General features: G+C 33.8%; 2 long non-coding RNA genes across 2 annotated transcripts; both read left to right on the plus strand.

Annotated features, from left to right (window-relative positions):
• The first annotated feature begins 10,150 nt into the window (after window positions 1-10,150).
• LOC135843746 (uncharacterized) lies at window positions 10,151-13,681 on the plus strand. The gene is made up of 2 exons (XR_010558378.1): window positions 10,151-12,585; window positions 13,396-13,681. It is a non-coding gene; the product is annotated as an uncharacterized LOC135843746 (long non-coding RNA).
• Window positions 13,682-22,633: 8,952 nt separating this feature from the next.
• LOC135843813 (uncharacterized) lies at window positions 22,634-24,389 on the plus strand. Its single transcript, XR_010558386.1, has 2 exons — window positions 22,634-23,111; window positions 24,083-24,389. It is a non-coding gene; the product is annotated as an uncharacterized LOC135843813 (long non-coding RNA).
• Window positions 24,390-24,952: the final 563 nt, after the last annotated feature.

Genomic DNA, 24,952 nt, shown 5'->3' on the forward strand with positions numbered 1-24,952 from the left:
TTTCTAATTTTAAAATTAAAATTAAAATTATCATTTTAACCATCATTTTTTCCTATTATTTTTTATAATAACTAATTTTAAACTACGTAATAGTAAATACTCTATAAAATTAAGCCAAATTTTTAGATTTACTCACCTCATTGTAAATACGAAAAATATCCCAACAGACTGGTTCAACTTTGGCTCAATCGTATTTTAAGTTTCACCCATCTTTCTCAGAACTGGTCCTAAACAAAATCAACATTTTTTTATTTAATTTACAACATCAAAAAAATTTTTTTTAGAAATAAAAATTGTACAGATATTTTAAATCGATCATGTGTTTAAATTAGACTGATTATTCATAAGTAACAGAAATGCTCTTAAATTTTACACTATTTTAATAAAAATGTAAATATGTTTTTGTACTTATCTTTAGTTTTGATAAACAAAGCAATTCTCTTGTCATCGTCGTTGACCAAAATACACCTGTAAAAAAAGAAGAAAAAACTTGAAATTAATTATGAGAAATAAGACTGACTAGAAATTAATTTATTTATAATTAACTATAAAACAACGTTAAACACAAATAAAGAAGAACAACGTTGATTAGAATTAAGTGTGTTTAACTAGATTCCTATTTATTTCTATAATTTATCTGAAAATTTAATTTTTCTAAATTTTTTTAAAATTAATTTTTTTTACTGTTTTTCATCGAATAGTGGTGGTAAGTAGTTTCGCCTTCAACCGAACTCCGTGTACACAAAAAACAATCAAATAGAAAGATATTGTAATTTTTTCAAAAACTTAGCCCCCTATCATAAAACTCAAATTTTAAAATGAACATTTTTCCAATAGAAAAATAATTCATTTTTCTTCAATTTTTTTTACTTTTTCTTTCACCAATTTACCTAAATTTCTTTGAAGAAATGACAACTTTTCTAATAGAAAAATTATCTACTTTCTTCAAACTTTTTCAAATTTTTTTTATTATTCCTTATCAATGATTAGTTTTGAACATTTTAAAGTGCATCAAAAATTACATCAAACCTTGATAAAAATTTTTTTTTCTTTTGATTTTTTAATTTTTTTTTTTAACTTTTTCTTTTTTCAAATTTTTTTTTTTTTTAACTCTAAAAACTCTACCCAAATTATTCAATGAATGATTTTCCAATAGAAAATCATCCATTTTTTCAAAATTTTTAGTAAAAACAATAGCTATACTCAAGCCAACCGTACCAGCAATTTTTCTTCAAAAATTCTTGGTCAGACTATCCAAAGACAACAAAGCCAAACAACCACGAACTTCTTGAGCTTTTTCCATCTTCTCCTGAAAACACAAAATTGAGGAAGGGTACCTTTTAGATTTACCCTCCCCCTCAAAAATTAAATCGTACTTAAATACTTACCATTTCGGCCATGACCCTGCTGTGGAGTGACCAGATCAAAGGTAGCTTCTTGATTGATTTATTGACATATTGACTTCGGTCAAATATTGATGGTCAATTGTAGTTACTCTTTGTCAGTAAGAGTCAACTCACCAGCACACTCAAAATCCACCTCACTTTTGGAATTATAATAAAAACCAAAGAGTTTCAAAATTTATTTTGGGATTACTATTCCCCGCATCACTCAAGCAAAGTACGGGGGGCAATAGGGTCACATCCAGTGAAGCACAATGTCACCTTTTTTCAAAATTTCCGTGCTTTCCTCTACATTTCCTCAGGGGATACTTTAGAAGTAAACCCACGTTAGGGGCAAATGTAAGGGGACAATATGCCTTCACTGGCTAGACAGGGATATTCATCGTATCTCTCTCAGTGGGATTATAAATCTTTCATCATTAAAGGAAGTACTGGAGAATCCAATCAATAGTTCGATTCTACAGTACTTTACTTAGATGAAAGTATATATTCGATGCACTTAGGTAAGGTGTTAAGTACGTGGGAACCACCCAAGAGGTATTTTCACATCGTTCCATTAAGGGCAGATGTGAAAAGCTCACAAGTTCGTAAAGCTCAATTCCTTCTCAACTCGAGGCTAGAAGCCAAGTTGAAATGGAATTGATCTTCACTTGTCGATTCGCGCTTCGTCTGGTAGGTCTGACCGCGGAAAAGTAATAAGGCCACTCACTCCTACGTAAGAGTTGTGCTTGAGTCCCAGGTCCTCTGCCTTAACGTTCGTGTTTAAGGGAGAGTATTCGCGTTTAAACTTAAGTCTTCTAAATTCGCTACCCAACGCGGGCAATTTGATAGTTACACGTAGGTGGGTAAAAGCGATCCTACTTACGCCACTATTCGGTGGAATATTTATTGGTTATACGCGTAGAGTTTTAAATGTTTTAGACTTAAGTATCGTTTTATAATTTATTTCAAATTATAATACACAGTTCGTGTTTATCGTGTGTTCTTATTTCGCGTGCGGTTCGAATTAATACAAGGTAAACTCGACTAAATCTGTTTAAATTTATACATATTGGTGTTGAAAGAGCTGAGCTAGCAGCGGGTAAGTACTGTTTTAAAAGGTGATATATTACATCTCTTAGGGAGTTAGATTCATCCTGACCTATTAGGGAAATATTCTTATCCTCCCAACGTACGCAACGCCTCTACGTAGCTATTTAACACATCAGCTCCAAGTCTCGAAACAGCGCTACAATGAACGTACAAAAAATAGTTTACGTGTTTACACTCGTAGGGTTGGTCATATTGGCACTAAGTTCCGAAGTCCGATCAGGTGGAGACGAGCCAACCAATAAAGCTGCGCCAACAGAAGGAGGGTCATCAAGCGATACAGATCAAAAACCAACAACGAACCCGGATCCATCGAGCAACAGCGAAGAACGCAAGGAATATTATGATGGGTTAATAGGCGAAATCAACGCATTCGTTGAACAATATAAGGCCGAACACCCAGACAAAGCAGATGGTAGCACCCCCGCGACCGGCGGCAATGACACTTCCGGCAACAGTAACACCACCTCAACTCCTACCGAAATTTGAGCACTACAAGGCCAGTATAAGTCTGATAAAAAAGGTATGGATTTTTGATTTATGGAGGAAAAGTGCATAGTCTAGCTTTCCAAAATTCTAAAAATGAGTAAGCACAAGAGAGGGTTTTTCAGTCACTAAATCACTATTTTTCGAGTTAGATTTTGCTGCAAACATGCACTTGAAATTTTACCTGTGGAGAGTTGGGATAAAGAGCGTACGGGTTAGAAGGGCAAATAGCTCCCTGACGTGATTTTGAAATTATTAGGTAGAAATTAGTCCATACGGTGGGGTCCGAAACCCTCGTGATAGATTTTTCAGATCACTAGTTCATCTTCATAATCGCACCGAAAAGAGTAAAATTGGCATTTATGACACAAATTTCCATTTATTGGCAGTTTCCAACCGAATTTTTTCAAACTTGCGGGAATGCTAGATGTAACTTTAGCTTGGTACCATTTCAGAAAATATCTCTCGTTTATTTGTTGATTCAAACTTTTCACCTCCCTTCGTCCCCCTTTCCACTTTCGAACCATTTCGAGGAGCACTGTTTTCGTCAGAGTCGAGGTGACAATTTGAAAAAATTTAACAATATTTGATTACGATTCTTTAAGAATTTTCAGAGACATACTCGTAGGTATCCAGGTAAAATCATCATAAATACGGTGTCTAATCATTTTCTGGTTTTGTTCGAATTACAGCACTTCATTGAACACGGTGAAAAGTTCCACTTTCATTGCTATATATACTTCAACACGACGATTTATTAATAGGTACCCTAACACTTCAGAGCTGTTCTGCATTGGATCATACTAAAGCATACACATTAATTTAAAATTTTAAAACTTATATATTTTAATATATTATTAACAGGTTTTGAGTGGCGATAGTTTAGAAATTAATTTTAGTTACCTACTTAAGTATAACAGGTCATATTCTAAAGAAAACTCGCAGCTGCGCAAGTAAATTCCCCTCAACAAATTTTTCTTACGATATTATGCTGCAAATTCGTTACTCTAACCTTTTCTGCTTTTTCATGCACTATAATGCTCATACTAATTTTTTGTGGACGACGAACAGGGAATAAACTAGAAAGCTTTTTCGAGGGAGGAGGGGGATGCCCACCAGGGTGGGCAGTCTTTTACTTTTTTTGTTGGAAATTTGGTGAGACGGTTGACTATGGAAGTTGAGGGAGTGAGGGAGGCGAAGGGTCATTTCAACTCATATAGTGGCAAAAAGCATCCTATAGACTTCAAATAAAATAACAAATTTGTAAAAATCAAAATGAATCGCGAATTATCTTGAAAAATGGCTGTTTTTGCGTACCTTTCAATGTGAGATAAAATCTCCAACGAAGAAAAAAAATCGATCGAAAATTGCTTTTTACTTCTATGTAATTAGGCATAATGCGACCAATTACCATAAAAAAATCAAAAATACCTATTTTTTTTTAAAAAATTGATTTTTTCGAAAATTTTGAAATTTTGAACCCCGACTGCAAAGTGCTGGGTGGAGCCTGAGACGTTAAATGTTTCCTACAGTCTTTCGAGGTCCTCCCCCCACAACTTTTTATCTCCCTTTCTCACCAAATTTCCAACAAAAAAAAAAGTCAAAGACATCCCACCCTAGTGTCCACTGTCCAGTTAAAATTTTAATACGAATTTTGCTGTATAAAATAACAATGAATAAGAGATGGAATACCTAACAATTTTGCCAATTGATTCATGCATTCCCAGTCAAATAGCGGGAAAAAATGGGTGAACCCGGACATAATTGGGATCAAAGTTTTTTTTTGCGAATATTGTCTAGGATGGTGTAGTGAACAACATACTAAAAGCCCCCGCCCCTACCCCTAGAGCTAATCCCCCCACAGTGGATCAAAGCCCCCCAAAATCAGTTTTTTGTCAAAAAATTACTTTTGAGTAAAATGGGCACTGATTATTTAATCTCAAATTCAAATTCAAATTCAAATTCTTTATTTGGGATACATGCGGCATCATTGCTGCCATCGTATTGGTCAGTACTCCCATTGTGATCAACATATCCAAATTTCAGCTTCCTAGGTCATCCCCACTTCTTTTAAGGAGGAAAAACCCGAAAATAGGGGTAAAATGAGGGGGTTTCCACCTTAATTCCGCCTTAAATGGGGTGGGAATGACCTAGGAAGCTGAAATTTGGATATGTTGATCACAATGGGAGTACTGACCAATGATATGATTTTGGACCATTTTCATTCATTTGGGACCATATTATGGCCCTCCGAAAAAATGACCTTACCGTAATTTTCGAATTTGACCCTCCCCCACCCTAGGGGTCGACTTTAGGTCCCAAAGTAATCTCATTCCCCAAGTTTGACTTTATTTGATCGATTAGAACAGGTTTCAAGGCCCAAAGTCATGAAATTGAAATCACATCACTTTGAGGGGTCGTAGCGCCCCCCTTGGGGCTAGGGAGTTGGTTGATAGCTCATTTGATAGGTATTTGAGGAGAGATTAAATAATCAGTGCTCATTTTACTCAAAAGTAATTTTTTGACAAAAAACGGATTTTGGGGGGCTTTGATCCACTGTGGGGGGATTAGCTCTAGGGGTAGGGACGGGGGCTTTTAGTATGTTGTTCACTACACCATCCTAGACAATATTCGCAAAAAAAAAACCTTTGATCCCAATTATGTCCGGGTCAAATCGTGATTTGACTGGGCTAGCAGAAATAGAAAAATGGACAAAAGCTCTCAGAAGTGTATAACTAAGTTATTGGTAAATAAATGTCTCATAACCGATTTGCAAAATGTAAATTCTCGGATTTGAAATTTAAAAATGTTTCTTCGAATGTTTGGAACTGCGCAAGTTTTTTGGAACTTTGCAAAATATGCGAAACTAAGTAGGTAAGCCTTAGAATATGGCCTGAAGTACAGTACCTAAGTATATTGTGTATTAATCCTAATTTGTGTATCTTCAATAAAGGACTACTGCAATATAAAATCGTTTCATTTACCCAAAAACAGTTATTTACATATAATTTTATTACGAGATGAAATTCAACTTTTCCATCTATTGCTTCTGAAATACGTTGAAAATTTCACCAGTTTTCTTATCAGCATAATCCAGCTCCTCTGATTTGAAAGCTGGGCGAATATTCCTACTTGTGCTTGGCCTACACTTACCGAATACAAATGGAGGGAGTAACTTACCTTCCTTTGAATCATAATTATATCAGAAAAAAATAATACAGCAAAGTTCTACGATTCCATTGCGAGCCTCTCTTTTTTTTTTTTTTTTTTTGGATAACTCGAAACCTTACAGGTAAAACACAGCAAAGGTTATCTTAGTAAATTTTTTGAATAGTAAAAGTATTTCATGAAGTATATTCCTCCTGTTATTCATACACTATCTGGGCTTGTATGATGACAACAACATTTTATCATGTTTCAGTAGCTGCACCCATCACAAATGTAGTTTTTTTAATTTAATTGGTATTTTTTAAAAAAGTGATTGCATTTTTTTTTTTCAATTTCATGATTTTTTTGTGGCTTACTTCTGCAAATTTATGAAAATGTTCATACCTATCAGTAGGGATAGGATTTTCTTTGCGATTCATTCCATTCTGAGGCAAATGGTGAAAGTTCATAGTGCTTTTCTTTTGCTTTTTTGGGACGTGTTAATGTTTTAAAACGTCTATTTTTGTTCAAAAAGGCAGAAATTTTGCTTATTTTGTGTTTCTTTTTTCATTGTTAACACTTTTTTGGATAAAAAATTGGTAAATATTGCAGCGATTTTACTTCCAAAAATACTAAAATTTTTCAACTTTTACTTTTTGCACATTTTTGAAAAAAAAATCTGAATGAATTATTTCAAACAAACAAGAGAAGAAAAACTGAAAAATAAAAATTTTAATTGGTTTTCAATTGTCAGTTTGTATAATTTTTTTTAAACTTTGAGTTTTAGTTTCAGTTTCAGTTTTTCTTCATTTTTTTCCATTTTCTTCTTCTTAGTTTATTTTGGTTCAAGTTGTGCATATATTTAAGGGAGGTATTTTACTGGGTTTGAAAATAAAACCTTCATTTCGATATGAAACATAGTAAAGATTTAAAAGCAGCTTTCTTTTTGCTTTTTTCTTGCATTTTTCTTGCATTTTTATAGCGCTTGAAACGTGTCTAATGGCGCTTTAAAATCCTATAGCCCTACCTATCACCCACATTCTACTACCAAATAAATAGAATTGATTGATTCATTCATTCATTTTCTGTAAAATAAATGAATAATAAGAAGGGAGAATCTGCTGACATTAAGAACTGATAAGAACTGGTAGTTGAAAAGTAACAACTAGTAGTGATCCAGCACGAACTAGTAATCAGTACTGATAAATCAGCAGTGACTCAGTATGAACTAGTAGTGATTCAGTATTAATTAGTAGTAAATACTGATCAATTAGTAGTGAACCAGTATGAACTGGTAGCGATGTAGTACACACTAGTAATAAATACTGATAAACTATCAGTTAACCAGTATGCACTAGTGGTAAAGCAGTACTTACTAGTAATAACTGGTAAGAAACTAGTAGTATTTTCACCTACTACTAGTATTTTTTCTATTAGGGTAACTTTTAATTTTTGAAGATAGAAATCCAGTGAGCAGTTTTTTTTGTTGTTGAAAAAATGCATTCTAAACCCAACTCAAAAATTCAAACCAGACACCTGTTTGTGGCAAAGTTTAGACAAATTATGACGTAAGGAAATGCATCGTGGCTGAAGAGTACCCCCCCCCCCCTCCTTCACTATTAATATAGGCGAAATGACCTCAACCTCGGATTTCGATATTGCTCACAGGATATGTTTAGCCTCAAAAAAATTCGTTTGGGCCCAAAGCCAACCCCCACTTCAGCCCCTCAGTCAGGGTGGCCAGAAACGCTTTTTTCAGGGGAAAAATTCTGTAATGTATTATCTCATCCTCATTCTAGGTACTGAGATTATCTGACTTCATGTTTGTCATCAGCATGGTCGTTCAGCCCTACCTAAAGATATTATCTTCAATGAAGAGGGGGAACGAGAAGTGCTGTATCAATGTTCTATACTTTAAGTAACTATGATTTTGGCTGCTTTTGACTGTGTAGGAAGGCTACCATTTCGCCAACTCGCCAGACCGTTATTTTTAAAAAATGGATGAAGGGGGGCTGTTCTAAATGTCGAGACCTGATGCTATAACTCGCTCTAACCATGCTCCATCCCTTCAAGGGGGTCCCCCTCGCCTTTTGCTGACAGGCTGGTGAAATCTATCTAGACAACGCTTTTGATTGAAGTTTTTCTTTTTTTGTTGTTGTTGTTTTTTTAAAAATAATCCAACAATGTATACTCTTCCCCAAGTAGTAAAAACCAATACACGTGCCCATATCATCGAAATATTTGGTGAATTTTTACTTCAGCCATAAATTTCAACGCAATAATGTAAAAAAATACTTCGACTTAAATATTTCGCAAACGTTCGGTAAGTAGATTAGGATTTTTGAGGAAAATTACGAAATTTCTTGACAAAAGTTACGAATAACGTGATAGGTTATCTGACAGCAGCGTAAATCACAATTTCTGGCCATATAAGGTAAACAGAACGGTATCGTTGAAGCACAGTACAAAAGTGTGCATGGCAAGCAAACATTGCATCAGCTACAAGTCTCGAAACAGCACTACAATGACCGTACAAAAAATAGTTTATGTTCAACTCATAGGGTTGGTCATATTGGCACTAAATTCCGATGTCCGATCAGCTGAAGACGACCCACCCAATAATGTAGAGCCAACAAAAGAAGAGTCATCGAGCGATACGCCAACAGATAAAGACTTATTCCAAGAACAAGACTCCACGTATCAAGACCCAGAAACGGATTCATCGAACAGCAGAGCTGACTTGAGCGATTTTGGAGGTTTCAAAGCTATATTAAACAAGATCAAAGAAACAGGTGTAATTAATTACCCCGATACTGACTACCCCGGCACCGAATCTATGTAGCACCAGCGGAAGTAACAGATCACAGCACCAAATAGTGGCCAAAACAAAGGTGACGACGAAAGCAGTGCTGAAAATAGTTGTGAGTGGAACTCATTATTTTACTATGCAATTACCTAATAAATACACTTACAAATAAGTATATTTTTCCTCAACCGTGATTCCCTGGATTTGGGGAATCGGATACTTTATGATGTAAATTTCCCAACTTCAGCATGAAACAGAATCTGTTACGATTCCGCTTATCTCACGATCCTTTTCGCGATTCCAATTTTTTTTTCATTTTTCTTCTGTAGAATAAAAAACGTTGTATTTTCCTACTCATTTCATACGAGTGTCTCCAAAACATCAATACAAGTTCCTAAGCAAGTGAAAAATCTAGTTTGAGCACTACAAGGGCAAAAAAAGTTTGATGAAAAATGTATGGATTTAAGATTCATGGAGGAAAGGTGCACAGTGAGAGGTGAGAGATTCTATAGCGTTCCAAAATTCCAAAATTTTAAAAATGGGTAAGTACAGAAAAGGTTTTTTGATCAGTTTTTCGAGTAGATTTCGTTCCAAACTTGAAAATTGAGTCCTATGTAGAAGTGAAAAAGAGAGTATGTAATCTAATGATTTTCAAAAATATGGATTTGACTTCTGGAGGGTCCTCTGCTGGGATTTTGAAATTGAAATGTACGAACGATTTATCAATACTTTAATACATCACAACAACTGCTCCGAATTGGATCATATTTATACTTACCTATGCACATATTTCAAATTTTAAAACTTATATTTCAACATTTTTAACAGGTGTTGTTGCGTGATGACTGATGATGGTTTAGAAATTAATTGTCGTTACTTAAGTATACGTAATTACGTATAGTAATTAGTAGGTATGTGTATCAACCATAATTTGTGTATAGTACATAGTACATACTTCAATGAAGGACTACTGCAATATAAAATCGTTTCATTTAACCAAAAACAGATATTGAACTGTAGGTACAATACAAACATTAATTTTATAGTGAGATGAAATTCAACGTTTCCATCCATTGCTTCTGAAATACGTAACTACGTTTAAAATTGCACTATTTTTCATATCAGCATAACCCAGCTCATCTTTAATTCGAAACCTAGGCGAATATTCCAGCTTGTGCTTGGCCTACTCATCAGATAAAAATGGAGAGAGTAAGTTACCTACCATTGAACCATCTATCAGAAAGAAATAATGCAACAAAGTTCTACGATTTTATTGCAAGCCCCCCCCTTTTTTTGGGATCAATCGAAATCTTTCAACGAGCACTTTTGACAAGTAAACACACAACCATACAAGGTGAAATTTTAATTTTCAGAAAGTCTTGTTTTTTTCCACCAAAAATCTGTTAACCATAATTATATTCTCCAAAATTGCGAAAAATCCTGTTTTTGTACCGAAATTTTCCAGAGAAAATCTGCAGTTTGTAGTAAACACTGTCAAAATGATTGGTTATTTTCTGGTCAAAATTACCAAATATTCTAGTTACCTACTTGTTTTTCGTCAAAATTGCAGAAAAAACTTCCATTTTCCATGCAATCTTTTTTTTTTTGGGTCAAAGAAATGTGTTTTTTTTTCCTGAAAAATTATACCTGTTTTTTTCATTAATTTTTTTAACCATTAAATTCTCAAATTCAATTTCCCAAATCAACGTTCCCCAAATAACTATTCGTCGAATAAATTCACCTTGAAACTTGACTTCAAAATGTAAGAATTTTTTGAAATTTTACTAGGTACCTACTTAACAATATTAGAAAATTTGAGCTATCTACTTCGACAAAAAACGAATCTTCCCTTCAGCGAATGAAAAGTCAGACTTTTACGGGAATCGCGACAATTTGAGAGGGAGAGGGGATTTGACAATAGACTTCCCTGGCAAATTTTAAAAAAGTGATTTTTTTATAGTTTCTACAAAATAAGTAGGACGTTTTGCAATTCTGAGAAAATTAGGATTTTTTAGTAATTTTGATAGAAAACTTTTTTTTTTTGCAATTTATACTTACAGAACAAATATTTTTTTGAGGACATAAAAAACCAAGAATAAACAAGGCTGTTGACAAATAATGGAGATTTTCAACAATTTTTACAAAAAACCCTGATTTTTCTGAATTTTGGGAAAAAAGCAAGATTTTTTGGTAGGCAATGTTTGATGAAAAAAAATTTCTTTTATAGTAAATTTAACAGCAAAATAGACTTTTTGTGATCACAAACAAGACATTCAGAGAACTTTGAATTAAAAGAAGAAAATCTCCGAATTTTCGGTGAAAAGCAAGAACTTTTTATTCGCTTTTTTATACAAACAAACAGATTTTTCTTTTGAATTTTGATATACAAGTAGAATTGTTGTGCAATTGGAAAAAATAAGACTTATTGGCAATTCTAATGAAAAAAAGATACATTTTTACAGAGTTTTCTGTAATATTGGCCAGAAAATTGAGATTTTTTTTGGTAATTTTGGTTTTGAAGTTTTGAAGAAAAAAAAAACAAGATTTTTCTGTAGTTTCGACTAAAAAAAAAATTTTACAACAAAAAAGTAAGGATTTTTGGAAAAATTTTTGCAATGGGGAAAAAAAGACTTTTTGCCAAAAATGACCATTAATTTTGTTGGCTAAAAAGTTTTTTTTATGGTGTTGCTGTTTTTGTCACAAAAAACTGTTTTGTTGTCAATTTTTTTTATAATGTGTTTAATTACCGAATTACTTACTTATGCAAAAAAAATCGCTTTAAAATATTTTCTTTTTTAAAAATTACATACAAAAAATCCAACTTTTTAATTATTATTATATTTTTTTTTGTGATTATTTACATCTCTGATGAAAATTACCGAAAGTACCCATGGACACTTCTATAATGTACGTAGATTTTGCTCACAGAAGATACTCGACTACTCGTTCGAAAATTCCCTACACAAATAACCCATGGTAGGATGTCTAAGTCATTTCAAGTTATGTGAATTATATATCTACATTAATTTTCAATATTTATGTAAGTAGATAAAAAAAAAATCTACGAACACTTTCCACATACGTAAATATTGTGTAATCATTTCAAGTCAACAAAAATTTCATTACAACAGAAGTGTTGAAATCTGACGTACCTGCCTAAATATTTCGCAAACAATTTGTTTACTTGAATTTTCGACATGAAAAATCACAAAATTTGATGAAAATACGAAAATAAAGCGACAACTTGACAGCAGTTTTATCACAATTTCTTAATATATAAGCCGCCAAATATCGTTATAAATTCACAGTAAACGAGTCGAGAAGATTGCGCGACGAAAACAAATACCTACTGCAGCAGCGCGGAGTCGCAGGGCAGCTCAAAGATGAAACCAATTCATTTATTATTGATGCTTTTAGCAGCTGGGATATTTGCGTTGAGTTCCGCCCAGGATGACGAAGAGGGATCCGAACCCGAAGATTCCTCCGAGGAATCCAAAGGAGAGCCGGAAGATTTGGTGAAAGAAGTTGTCAAGGGTGTCCCAGGAGTCAACGTCGAAAAGGAAGGTGACACCCCACCCCCTGACGAAAGTGGCGCCCCACCTCCTGACGAACGTTGAGCACTACAAGAAGTGCAAAACAAATCTGATAAAAAAGGTATGGATTTTTCATTTAGGTACCTATGGAGGGCAAAGGTGCATAATGAGAGGTGAGAAATTCTAGCTTTCCAAAATTCTGAAAATTAGTAAGCATAAGAGAGGTTTTTTGAGTCACTATGAATCAATTTTTCGAGTTGATTTCGCTGTAAACTTGAAAATGAAGTCCTAAAAGTGAAGAGGGAGGGCTCTAAAGATTTTCAAAAATATAGTGCGTGAGGTGTCCGAATATACGAAATTAAACCTCCTAAAGAAATTTCTTATGTTTTTTTTTTTTTACAAAAATATGCACTTGAAATTTGATCTGTGGAGAGTTGGGATGAAGAGCAAATCCGGGTTAGAAGGGCAAATGGGCCCCCTTGCCGGTATTTCGAAATTAACAGGTATTGAAATTAGTCCAGTGTGTAGGGTCCAAAGTCCTCGTGAAGAATGTTTCATAACTTTAGCTACCATTCCAGATAATATTTCTTGTTCATTTGATGGTTCGAATTTTTCACCATATCTCCCCTTCATCTACCCTTATCACTTTTGAACCATTTAGAAGAACTGTTTTCATCAAAGTGGAAGTGACAATTTGGAAAAATATAATGAAATCAACAGGGATCCTTCTTTTCAGAATTTTGATGTAAAATTCTCTCGAAAATGTGTTACTACTGACAGGTTGTTTTCAAAACATTAGAACACCAAATAGGAAATTAGTATTTAACCTAAGTAAACATGTTTGCCTTACTGATTTAGAGAGATAGGTATATGCAAAAATCATCATAAATACGGTACCTATAATCATTTTCTGGTTTTGTTCGAATTACAGCATTCGTTAATTCCACTTCATTAAGCATAATGAAACAATATTTCACCTTCATTGCAACATTTCAACACCACGATTTATTTTACACCTCAGGACTGCTCTATATTGGATCATATTTTTACACATTTTCAATTTTAACACTTGGACTAATATTTTAACATTTTTAACCGGTGTTGGGGGTGGTGATGGTTGAGAAATTAATTTTCATTAGGTACTTAAGTATAATAGATAATTGTATTAAGGACAATTTGTGCACATTGCTTCAATAAAGGACTACTGCAATATAAAATTGTTTCATTGAACCACAAACGGTTATTGAACTGTACACAATTTCACGACGAGACAAAATTCAAATTTTCCATTGCGTCTGAAATACGTTGAAAATTTCACTACATGTTGAAGAAAAATTCGACAAAAATTGTTTTAAAATTACTTGTTCTACTTATTATCTTTTCGATAAAAATCGCAAACCAGCTTATAGTAGGGGTACCAAAGAGAAAATTATCAAAACAATGGCATCGGAAAGATATACAATTTTTGCGATATTCCTTCGAAAGGGGACCATTTCCCGACCCCGAAACCACCATTACATTTTTGAGATCGAATTGCAAAACCGATCCAGGGGTTCCCAAAGTTGTGAAAATTGGGCACCTCCGTTGTCATCTGTTTTGGCCAATAAATCCTAACCAAAAGGGGGTAGAGGGGTGCTTGTGGTCTCAAATAACTCGTATTGAATCACTCTTGAAATATTTACCCATGACCGTTCTCATTTAGTAATACCCAACATTTCAGTGGTTCCCAAAGTTGAATTTTTGTATTCCAAGTTTTTGAAGTCACGCATTCAAACGAATATTGTCAGTAAATGAATTTTGCAATCAAAAAATGTTTCAGATGAAAAATTTGAAAAATTGTATGACGATTTCAAAAATGTGTCATTTTTTTCCTTAGCATTGATAGGGGCCGAGGTGAGGGGGCTGGAACGTCAAAAAACGTGATCTAACAAAGTTGCATCCAACCCTGAATTTGAATTTCTCACGAGGTCTTACCGTTGAACTGTTTTTTTTCAGTTGAACTTAAGATTGATCTCGATACACGCAACCACAATCCACTCCCCCACGCCTCACCCCCCTCGCTAGAGCTTCAATACCTACTAAAAGTGCACTCTGAACCCGAAATAGCTTCACTTATGAGGTTTATGTTGCTAAAGTGTTGACTCTAATCAATAAACTTTACATATTTTCCGATGCACGCATCCACAATCAACCCCCACACTCCCACTTAAGCCTCCATAATCACTTGAAGTCCACTTTTGACCCCAAGATTGCATTTTACGCCAGAAATTGATAGAAAACATATACCAATGGCTACTAGTGATTTAAAAGATATAAAATTTACGCGATATTTCCTCGAAAGGGGACCATTTCCTGACCTCGAAACCACCATTAAATTTTTGAGATCGAATTGCAAAACCGATCCAGAGGTTCCCAAAGTTGTGAAAATTGATGTCCAGCGTGATTTTTTTCTGTAAATGTGAATTTCAATTTTCGATTTTGGAGTTGCAGAATAAAGTTTGAAAAAAAAATAGAAATCGATTAAAAATTCTATTTTTAAAGACATCTCATCCATCTTTTATTTTTGAGGTAAAGTGAGTACCGGAGCTTATTTTGTGAGGGAGTGCGGTGGAGGGACGCAGTGAAGCAGTTTTCCCAAAAGAAAAGTTCGATGAAAATATCGAAAAATTGTCATACATCATACAACACTAAAAAAATGAAAGAATTGAAAAAAAATTCTGGTAACTTTTTCAAAAAATTTTGAATTTTTTTTAGGTCAAAATTATCCAAATACAAAATCTATCAAGTTTGCCGAATTGAAAATTTCGATTTATGGAATATTATTACCGGAAGAGAAAAAAAAGTGACCAAAATTTTTCATTTCCAAAAGCTTATAATTACCTATGCACCTACTTGGTACTTAATTTTTTTCTCAAAATAGTGCTAGCCACCAGGCGGGGTTATGAAAATTGCGGAATTACAACTTCAATTTACGATTTAGCATCCCCTAAAGAAGGAAATACAAATAAGGCCAGATTGTCCTGTCACTATACATGTATATTTTATTTCAGTTTTCAACCCCTAATCCTATCCTATAATTATAGTTTTTCTTTTTTCATTTTATTTAATAGAATAATTTTGTTGTAAAAATATTACAACTTTCAAGTTCAAAAATGTACTTTTATTGATAATGGAGCAGTAACAGAAGGAGGAGGGGGGTATCATGGTCAAATGCATCGAGAGGTATCTTAAGCTCATTTGGAGTCCATACTTTCAGCAACATAACCTCATAAGTGAAGCTATTTCGGGTTCAGAGTGCACTTTTAGTAGGTATTGAAGCTCTAGCGAGGGGGGTGAGGCGTGGGGGAGTGGATTGTGGTTGCGTGTATCGAGATCAATCTTAAGTTCAACTGAAAAAAAACAGTTCAACGGTAAGACCTCGTGAGAAATTCAAATTCAGGGTTGGATGCAACTTTGTTAGATCACGTTTTTTGACGTTCCAGCCCCCTCACCTCGGCCCCTATCAATGCTAAGGAAAAAAATGACACATTTTTGAAATCGTCATACAATTTTTCAAATTTTTCATCTGAAACATTTTTTGATTGCAAAATTCATTTACTGACAATATTCGTTTGAATGCGTGACTTCAAAAACTTGGAATACAAAAATTCAACTTTGGGAACCACTGAAATGTTGGGTATTACTAAATGAGAACGGTCATGGGTAAATATTTCAAGAGTGATCCAATACGAGTTATTTGAGACCACAAGCACCCCTCTACCCCCTTTTGGTTAGGATTTATTGGCCAAAACAGATGACAACGGAGGTGCCCAATTTTCACAACTTTGGGAACCCCTGGATCGGTTTTGCAATTCGATCTCAAAAATGTAATGGTGGTTTCGGGGTCGGGAAATGGTCCCCTTTCGAAGGAATATCGCAAAAATTTTATATATTTCCGATGCCACTCTTTTGCGATTTTAAAACGATGAGCCGACATGGTACCCCTACTATTACTCAATGTTAAAAAACGAGTTTTGGTGCCTATTACAGTTCTCGGGTACTTATAGGTAATCATAAAGGTAAAAATTAAAATCGACGGGCAAATTAAATTCTGTAGTACAGAGCAAAAAGAATGGAAGTTCATTTTTTTCGATTTTGAGATTTTCACATCATTTTGGAAAGAGGTTTGCATAAGCTTTTTAATGATGTAAGAATCTCAAAATCCCCCCCCCCCCCAAATGGGCATTCGTCCTTTTTGCTCAGTAGTAGAGAATGGAGAGTTAACATTTTTCGTATCCCAGTACTATAACCCAGCACCTCTAATTCGAAAGGTAGGCAAATATTTCTACTTGTGGTTGGCCTATTTACCAGATGAACACGGAGGGAGTCAGTTATCAACCTGTGAACCATCTATCATGAACAAATACATACCTAAGTACATACAACAAGATTCTACGATTTCATCGCGATCATCTCCTTTTTTGGGGGGGGGGACGCAGCAAAGGTTAACTACAGATTTTTTGGGATCAGAAATCTGGTAGACATAGTTTTTCAAAAGTTGCATTCTAAACCCAACTCGAAAATTCGAACCAAAGTCTTGGGTTTTTGCCGAAATTGCAAGAAAAAAACTTTTTTGGTCAAAATTTTCAGAAAATCTTGCCTTTTTCCACCAAAAATCTGTCAATTTTATTTCCCAATATTGCGAAACATCCTATTTTTGTACCGAAATTCCCAAGAAAAAATCTGTTTATTGTCAACACCGTCAAAATGACTGGTTGTTATTTTCTTGTCAAAATTATCGAATAGTCTAATGCTTGTTTTTCGTCAAAATTGCAGAAAAAATTTTCATTTTCTTTGGTCGAAGAAATGTGTTTTTTTTTCTGCAAAATGATACCTGTTTTTTTCATTATTTTTTTCAAGCATTGAATTCTCGAATTCGATTTCCCAAATTAATTTTCCCTGAATAACTATTCCTCGAATAAATTTTCCCAGAAACTTGACTTTGACCTGCCATGGGTGACATGGGGGATTTATACGGGAGTAGTACCATTTTGTAGCTCTCGTCGAGGCGAACACAGCGTGCTACCTACAAGCCCCTTGTTCCCCGTGATGAGAGCTACAAGATGGTACTAGGTATTCCCGTATAAATCTGCCATGTCACCCATGACAGGTTGAAATATAAGAATTTCTGAACATTTGAGTAGGTACTAGGTACCTTACCTACTTAACAAAAAGAAGTATTGAACTACTTCGACAAAGAACGAATCATTCCCTTCAGCGAATAAAAAGTCAGACTTTTAAGAGAATCGTGACAATCAGGAAAAACGCAGCTTTTTTGAAAGAGGGGGGGGATTCTGTCAATAGATTTCCCTGGAAATTTTGATAAAAAAATCATTTTTTATGGTTTCTATGAAAAAGTGGGGCTTTTTTCAATTCTGAGAAAAATAAGATTTTTTTTGGTAATTTTGATAGAAAATTTTTTTTCCTTGCAATTTAGTTATTACAGAACAGATAATTTTTTAGGACATTAAAAACCAAAAATTTCCGGAAATTTCAACATAAAAACCGTGATTTTCAGCAGTTCTGGTCAAAAAAAAAAAAAACGAAGCTGCTTCCAAAAGATAAAGATTTTCAACAGTTTTTACAAGAAACCCTGATTTTACTGAATTTTGGGAAACAAGTAAGATTCTTAATACGCATGTTTCACGAAAAAAAAACGTTTTTTTTTATCTGTTTTTGTAAGTTTAACAGAAAAACAGACCTTTTTGTGACAAAAAACAAGACTTTCAGATAAAATTGAAATAATTTTTTAAAAAAATCATCGAATTTTTTATTTGGTAAAAAAAAACTTTTTTCGCCATTTTAACTGAGAAGATGCGGTCATTTTGATAGTTTCAATGACAAACAGATTTTTCTTAAAAATTTTGAAAAATAAGTAGAAATTGTGTGTAATTATTGAAAAAAAGAAGCCTTTTGACAGTATTGATGAAAAAAACATAACTTTCACAGAGTCTTCTATACCTATTGGCAAAAAAATAGTATTTTTTAGGAGATTTCAGAAAAAAGTGTATCTTTTCAACATTTTTTTCTAAAAAGTAGAATTTTTCGAAATTTTGGCAAAAAAGTGTAATTCTTTTTTTGGGTAATTTTGGTTTGGAAGTTTTGAAGAAAAAAAAACAGATTTTTCTGTACTATTAGCTAAAAAAATTTTACAACAAAAAAACTAAAGATTTTTTAGAAATTTTTTTGCAATGGGCAAACTAAAAGGATTTTTGACAAAAAGGACCAGCAATTTTGTTGACTAAAAAAGTTTTATGTAGATTTTGCTAACAAAAGACACTCGACTACTCGTTCGAAAATTCCCAGCACAAATACGAGTAACCCATGGCAGGATGTTCCATGTCTATTCAAGTTTTGTGAATTGTACACCTGCTACATTTATTTTCAATATTCATGTAGATAAAAAAAAATCCACGAGCAATTTTCACATAAATATTGTGTAAGCATTTTACGTCAACGAAAAATTTCACCACAACAAAAGTGTGGAAAACTGACGCACCTGCCAAAGTATTTCGCAAACATTTTATTTACTTGAATTTTCGAGTTGAAAAATCACAAAACTTGAAGACAAAGTTGAAAATAAAGCGACAATTTGACAGCAGTGTTATCACAATTTCTTACTATATAAGTAGCCAAATATCGCTATATGCACAGTAAACGAGTCGAGAACATTGTGCGACGAAATCAAATAACTACATACAGTAGCAGCGCGGAGTCTCAGAGCAGCACAAAGATGAAACCAATTCACTTATTATTGATGCTTTTAGCAGCGGGGATATTTGCGTTTAGTTCTGCCCAGGACGACCAAGAGGGATCCGAGGATTCCGAAAAACCCGAGGATTCCTCCGGGGGATCCAAAGAAGAGCCGCAAAATTTGATGGAAGAAGTTGTCAAGGGAATCCCAGGATCCAAAGTCGACGACAGTCGCTAATCTGGCGACCAAGGCACCCCGCCTCCTGAAGGAAGTTGAGTACTACAAGTGCAAAACAAATCTGATAAAAAAGGTATGGATTTTTGTTTAACCTATGGAGGAAAGGTGCACAATGAAAGGTGAGAAATTCTAGCTTTCCAAAATTCTAAAAATGAGTAAGCATAACAGAGGGTTTTTGAGTCTCTATACTTATTATATCGATTTTTCGTGTTGATTTCGCTGCAAACTTAAAAATGAAGTCTTAAATGTGAAAGCGGAGGGTTCTAAAGATTTTCGAAAATATGGCGTAAGGTGTCCGAATATACGATATTAAACCTCCTAAACAAGTTTCTTATGTTTTTTTTTTTTTTTTTTTTTTTTTTTACAAAAATATGCACTTGAAATTTGACCTGTGGAGAGTTTGGATACAGAGCATATCCGGGTTAGAAAGGCAGTTGGGCTCCCTGCTGGAATTTTTGAATTAATAGGTAGAAATTAGTCCATATTGGGTCCCAAAACCCTCGTGAAAAATTTTTCAGATCGCTAGTTCATCCCTTAATCTCACCGAAAAGAGTAAAATTGGCGTTAATGATACGAATTTCGTTTTTTTTTTTTTGGCTGTTTCCAACCGAAATTATTCAAACCTGCCGGAATGCTGAATCTAACTTTAGCTAGGTAGTAGGTACCATTTCAGAAAATATTTCTCGTTCATTTCATGATTCGAACTTTCCACCCTATCTCTCCTTCATCCACCCTTATAACTTTTGAACCATTTTGAAGAATAGTTTTCATCAAAAAGTGGAGGCGACGATTTGAAAAAAATATAACAAAATCCATAACTGGGATTCTTCTGCGATTTCGATATAAAATTTTCTCGAAAATGTGTTGCTGCTGACAGGTTGTTTTCAAAATTTTCGATGGTGTAACATTAGAAAACCAATTAGCTTTCATGGTCAGCGGTAACATGGACGCCGGATCGAGCGATTACCATATTATCGAAGCTGCCATTTCAAAAGTAAATAACTTCGGTCATGTGTTTTTGTGGGTTATTCTATGTCAATTCGATCTAGGTTTCGTTGGATTTGATGGTCAGCAAATTGCTAATTTAATGTCTTTAAATTTGTATCAATTTAACCTAAACGTGTTTACACTGTCTACCTTACTTATTTAGAGAGATAGGTATGCAAAATCATTATAAATATGGTACCTACCTACCTGTATTCATTTTCTGGTTTTGTTCGAATTACAGCATTCGTTAATTCCACTTCATTATTAAGCACAATGAAACAATATTTCACCTTCGTTGCTACATTTCAACTCCACGATTTATCTACACTTCAGAACTGCTCTGCGTCGGATCACATTGATAAAAACTTTTAATTTTAACACTTAGACGTAATATTTCAACATTTTTAACCGGTGTTGGGTGGTGATGGTTTAGAAATTAATTATCATTAGGTACTTAGATATAGGTAATCGTATTAAGGAACAATTTGTGCACATTTTACTTCAATAAAGGACTACACTGCAATATAAAATCGTCTCATTGAACCACAAACGCTTATTGAACTGTACATAATTTCACGACGAGATAAAATTCAAAGGGTATTGCCAGGTAAGATTAGGGGTCATTCCACATCAATTCGACCAAGAAGTTATAAGGGGTGTCGACGATTATCCATTTCAGCAGTGGATTATTTATCAATTATCATCAAGAAAATCAAAATTCGAAAAAATTCAAAAAATAAACGAATTTTAATTTTTTTGCTATGAGTGGATTTTTCTCAACTTTTTAATGAAATACGTCAGAAAGAGGTCAAAATAAGACGACCGAATAAATTTCAAGTTTTTCTGATGTTTGCGGAATTGAAAACTGAATTTTTCGTATTTTGTTTTTTTTGTGATGAGTTCATTTCATCGAGTGAAGGGGGTTTTCAACTTTTTCAACGGATACGTAAAAATAGGGGTCAAATGGGTCAACTTCACCAGTCAAAACTTTCCTTCATGTTTCAAATCAAAAAATTGCATTTTTTTGCAAACTTTCAATTTTTTCAAATCGCCTTCACGAAATAATGACATCTCAATTTTGTAATAATTATGTTGTTCAGCATAAAAAGATGTCCATAGTAGGTATGTTTTTTTCAGAGTTTTTGGGAGTCGGTACAATACAAATGATAACGTAAAAAAAATGTATTATTTTAATTTTGGCAAAAAAACAGAACTTTTTTTGGCTTTTTTGAAAAAAGTGATTTTTGATAGTTTCTACAAAAAAGTAGGATTCTTTCAACAGTTCTTACAAAAAAACATAGTTTTTTGGCATTTTGGGAAAAAACCAAAATTTTTTGGTTGATGTGTTTGACAAAAAAAAAACAGTTTTTTTGGTGTAAATGTAACAGGAAAGTAGACTTTTTGTGACAACAAACAAGACTTCAGAGAAGTTCGAATTAAGAATTTTTGGTGAAAAACAGGGATTTTTCGCTTTTTTAACAGAAAAGATGCGGTCATTTTGATAGTTTTAATAACAACAAAATTTTGTAATTGGAAAACATGCTTTTTTGGGAATTTTGATGAAAAGAAACACACTAAATTTTACAGAGTTTTTTCTGCAATATTGGCAAAATAATAAGTTTTTTGGAGATTTCTATAAAAAGTGGGCCTTTTCAAAAACTTTTCCTTAAAAGTGGTTTTTTTGCAAGTGAAATTTCTAATTTAGGTTTTGAAGGGAAAACAGATTTTTCTGTCGTTTTGTTTACAAAAAAATTTACAACATAAATAGGAAGGACTTTTGGAAAATGTGTTGCTATGTATATGGAAAAAAAGACTTTTAGCCAAAAAATACCAGTAATTTTGTTAGCTAAATTACAAAGTAGTTAGATTTTGTGACGGTACCATGTATTTCTAACTGCCAGTATGCAGAAAAAATTCGTTTAAAAAGCATCAAAGTTACCAAAAAATCATACCTCTTAATTTTCACCAAAAGTACTAATGAAAACTTCAATGATAAATACAGATTTTGCTAAGAACATACTCGACTACTCGTTCGAAAATTCCCTGCACAAATAATCCATGGCAGGATGTATGTACTAGTCTTTCCAGGTTACATGAATTGTATAAATTTATTTTCACTATATTACGTAATATATAGGTACGTAAGTACAAAAAATCCACGAGCACTTTGCGCATAAATATTTTGTAAGCATTTTACGTCAACGAAAAATTTCATCACAACAAAGTGTTAAAAATTTCACATATTATGTACCTGAATATTTCGCAACCATTTTCATTTCAAGTTGAAAAATTACAAAATTTGGTGACAAAGTCGAAAATAAAGCGATAATTTGACAGCTAGTGTGGTCGTAATTTCTTAATATAAGTATAAGGGTAGCCAAATATCGCTGTATGCACACTAAACGAGTCGAGAACACTGTGCGACGAAAACAAATACCTACTGTAGCAGCGCGGAGTCGCAGAGCAACACAAAGATGAAACCAATTCACATATTAGTAATGCTTTTAGCAGCGGAGATATTTGCGCTGAGTTCCGCCGAGGGTGAGAAAAAGGAATCCGATGACTGCAAACCCGGGGAATCCGAGAAATCCGAGGAGGGATCCGAGGAATCCGCGGAGGGATACGACAAACCCGACGGACCCGACGTAAAACCGCTAAATTTGGTGGGCAAACTTACGGAGTAAAAAAAGGTATGGATTTTTGCTTTATGGGGGAAAAGCGCAAAGTGAGAGGTGAGACATTCTAGCTTTCCAAAATTCTTAAAAAGGGCAAGTACAGGAAAGGTTTTTTGAGTCACTAAATCTATTTTTCTAGTTGATTTTGCTGCTACCTTGAAAATGGAAACCTAAAAGTGAAAAGGGACAGTGTAACCTGAAGATTTTCAGAAATGTAGTGTGAGGTTTCCGAATATACCCTACGATATTATTAAACCGCCTAAACAAGTTTCTCATGTTTTTTTTGTTTTTTTTTTACAATATTTGCAGTTGTTGAAATTTGACTTTTGGAGAGTTGGGGATAAAGAGCATATCCGGGTTAGAAGGGCAAATGGTGTCCTGCTGATATTTTGAAATTATTAGGTAGAAATTAGTCCATGATGGGGTCCAAAACCCTCGCGACAAAATTTCCAGATAGCCTGATCATCCTTTATCCCACCGAAAAGAGTAAGATTATGACGTTTATGATACTAATTTCGATTTTTTCGCTTTTTTCAACCGAATTCATTCAAAATTGCAGGAATGCTAGATCTAACTTTATCTAGGTAGGATCATTCCAGAAAATATTTCTTCTTCATTTGATGATTCGAACTTTTCACCTCAGCTCTCCATCATCCACCCTTATTACACTTGAACCATTTTGAAAAACTGTTTTCATCAAAGTGAAGATGACAATTTGAAAAAGTAAGTAGGTATAACAAAATCCAACTGGGATTCCTTTAGAATTTCAGTACCTATCGAATTTTCTCGAAAATTCCTTGTTGCTGGCGGGTTGTTTTCAATTTTTTCGGAGATGTAACATCAGAAAACCAAATTGGAAATTTATTGTGCCTAAATTTGTATCTACGAGTATTTAACTCACACATGTTCACTTATTTAGTCGAGAGATACGTAAAATCATTATAAATACTGTACTTAATTATTTTGTGGTTTTGTTCGAATTACAGCATATTCGTTTCCACTTCATTAAGCACTAGAAACATTTCACCTTCATTGCTATATTTCAACACGACAACTTATTAATATGTACCCCAACACTTCAGAACTGCTCTGCATTGGATCATATTCAAGTATACACATTTTCAATTTTAGACCTAAGGTAATATTTTAACTATTTTTAACTGTTGTTGGGCGGTGATGGATTCGAAAATTAATTTTCATTACTCAAGTCTTGAGTATATAGTATCTATAGGTATTCATATGTAACCATAATTTCTGTGCATTACTTCAATAAAGGACTACTGCAATACAAAATCGTTTCATTGAAACACAAACGGCCATTGAACTGCACTCTTACGTACCTACATACTTATTTGTAATTTCACGACGAGATAAAAATTCAACTTTTCCATTGCATCTGAAATATGTATGTTGAAAAATTCACCATCTGTTAAAGAACAATTCGACAAAAATTGCTATCGAAAACTCGTTCTAGTTACATATAAACTTTTTTGGTTGACATTTCCAGAAAGTCTAAAAAAAAAAAAACATGGCCCTACTCACAGAATGGCGGCCATTTTGATTGACAGGTCAGCTGAAATTGCAGATTTTGCGTTCCAACATAGGACTAGCACACAACTTTTTTAACCATACAAAGATAGATCGAAAAAGCAGGCGAAAATGTATCACCTCACAAAATTTAAATTGTTAAGGTGCCTTTTTTGATTTTTGGTGAATTTTTTAAAATCAAATATTTTGGGCCAAAAATGAGGGGAAAATCAAAATCTTACCAAATTGACCTAGAAAGCTGAAATTTGGAATATACATAACTTCTTTTCGACCTGCCAAATCGATTGGAAACCGTTTCAGACCGTTTT

Source organism: Planococcus citri, chromosome 4, assembly GCF_950023065.1.
Source record: "Planococcus citri chromosome 4, ihPlaCitr1.1, whole genome shotgun sequence".
In the NCBI taxonomy this organism is placed as follows: domain Eukaryota; kingdom Metazoa; phylum Arthropoda; class Insecta; order Hemiptera; family Pseudococcidae; genus Planococcus; species Planococcus citri.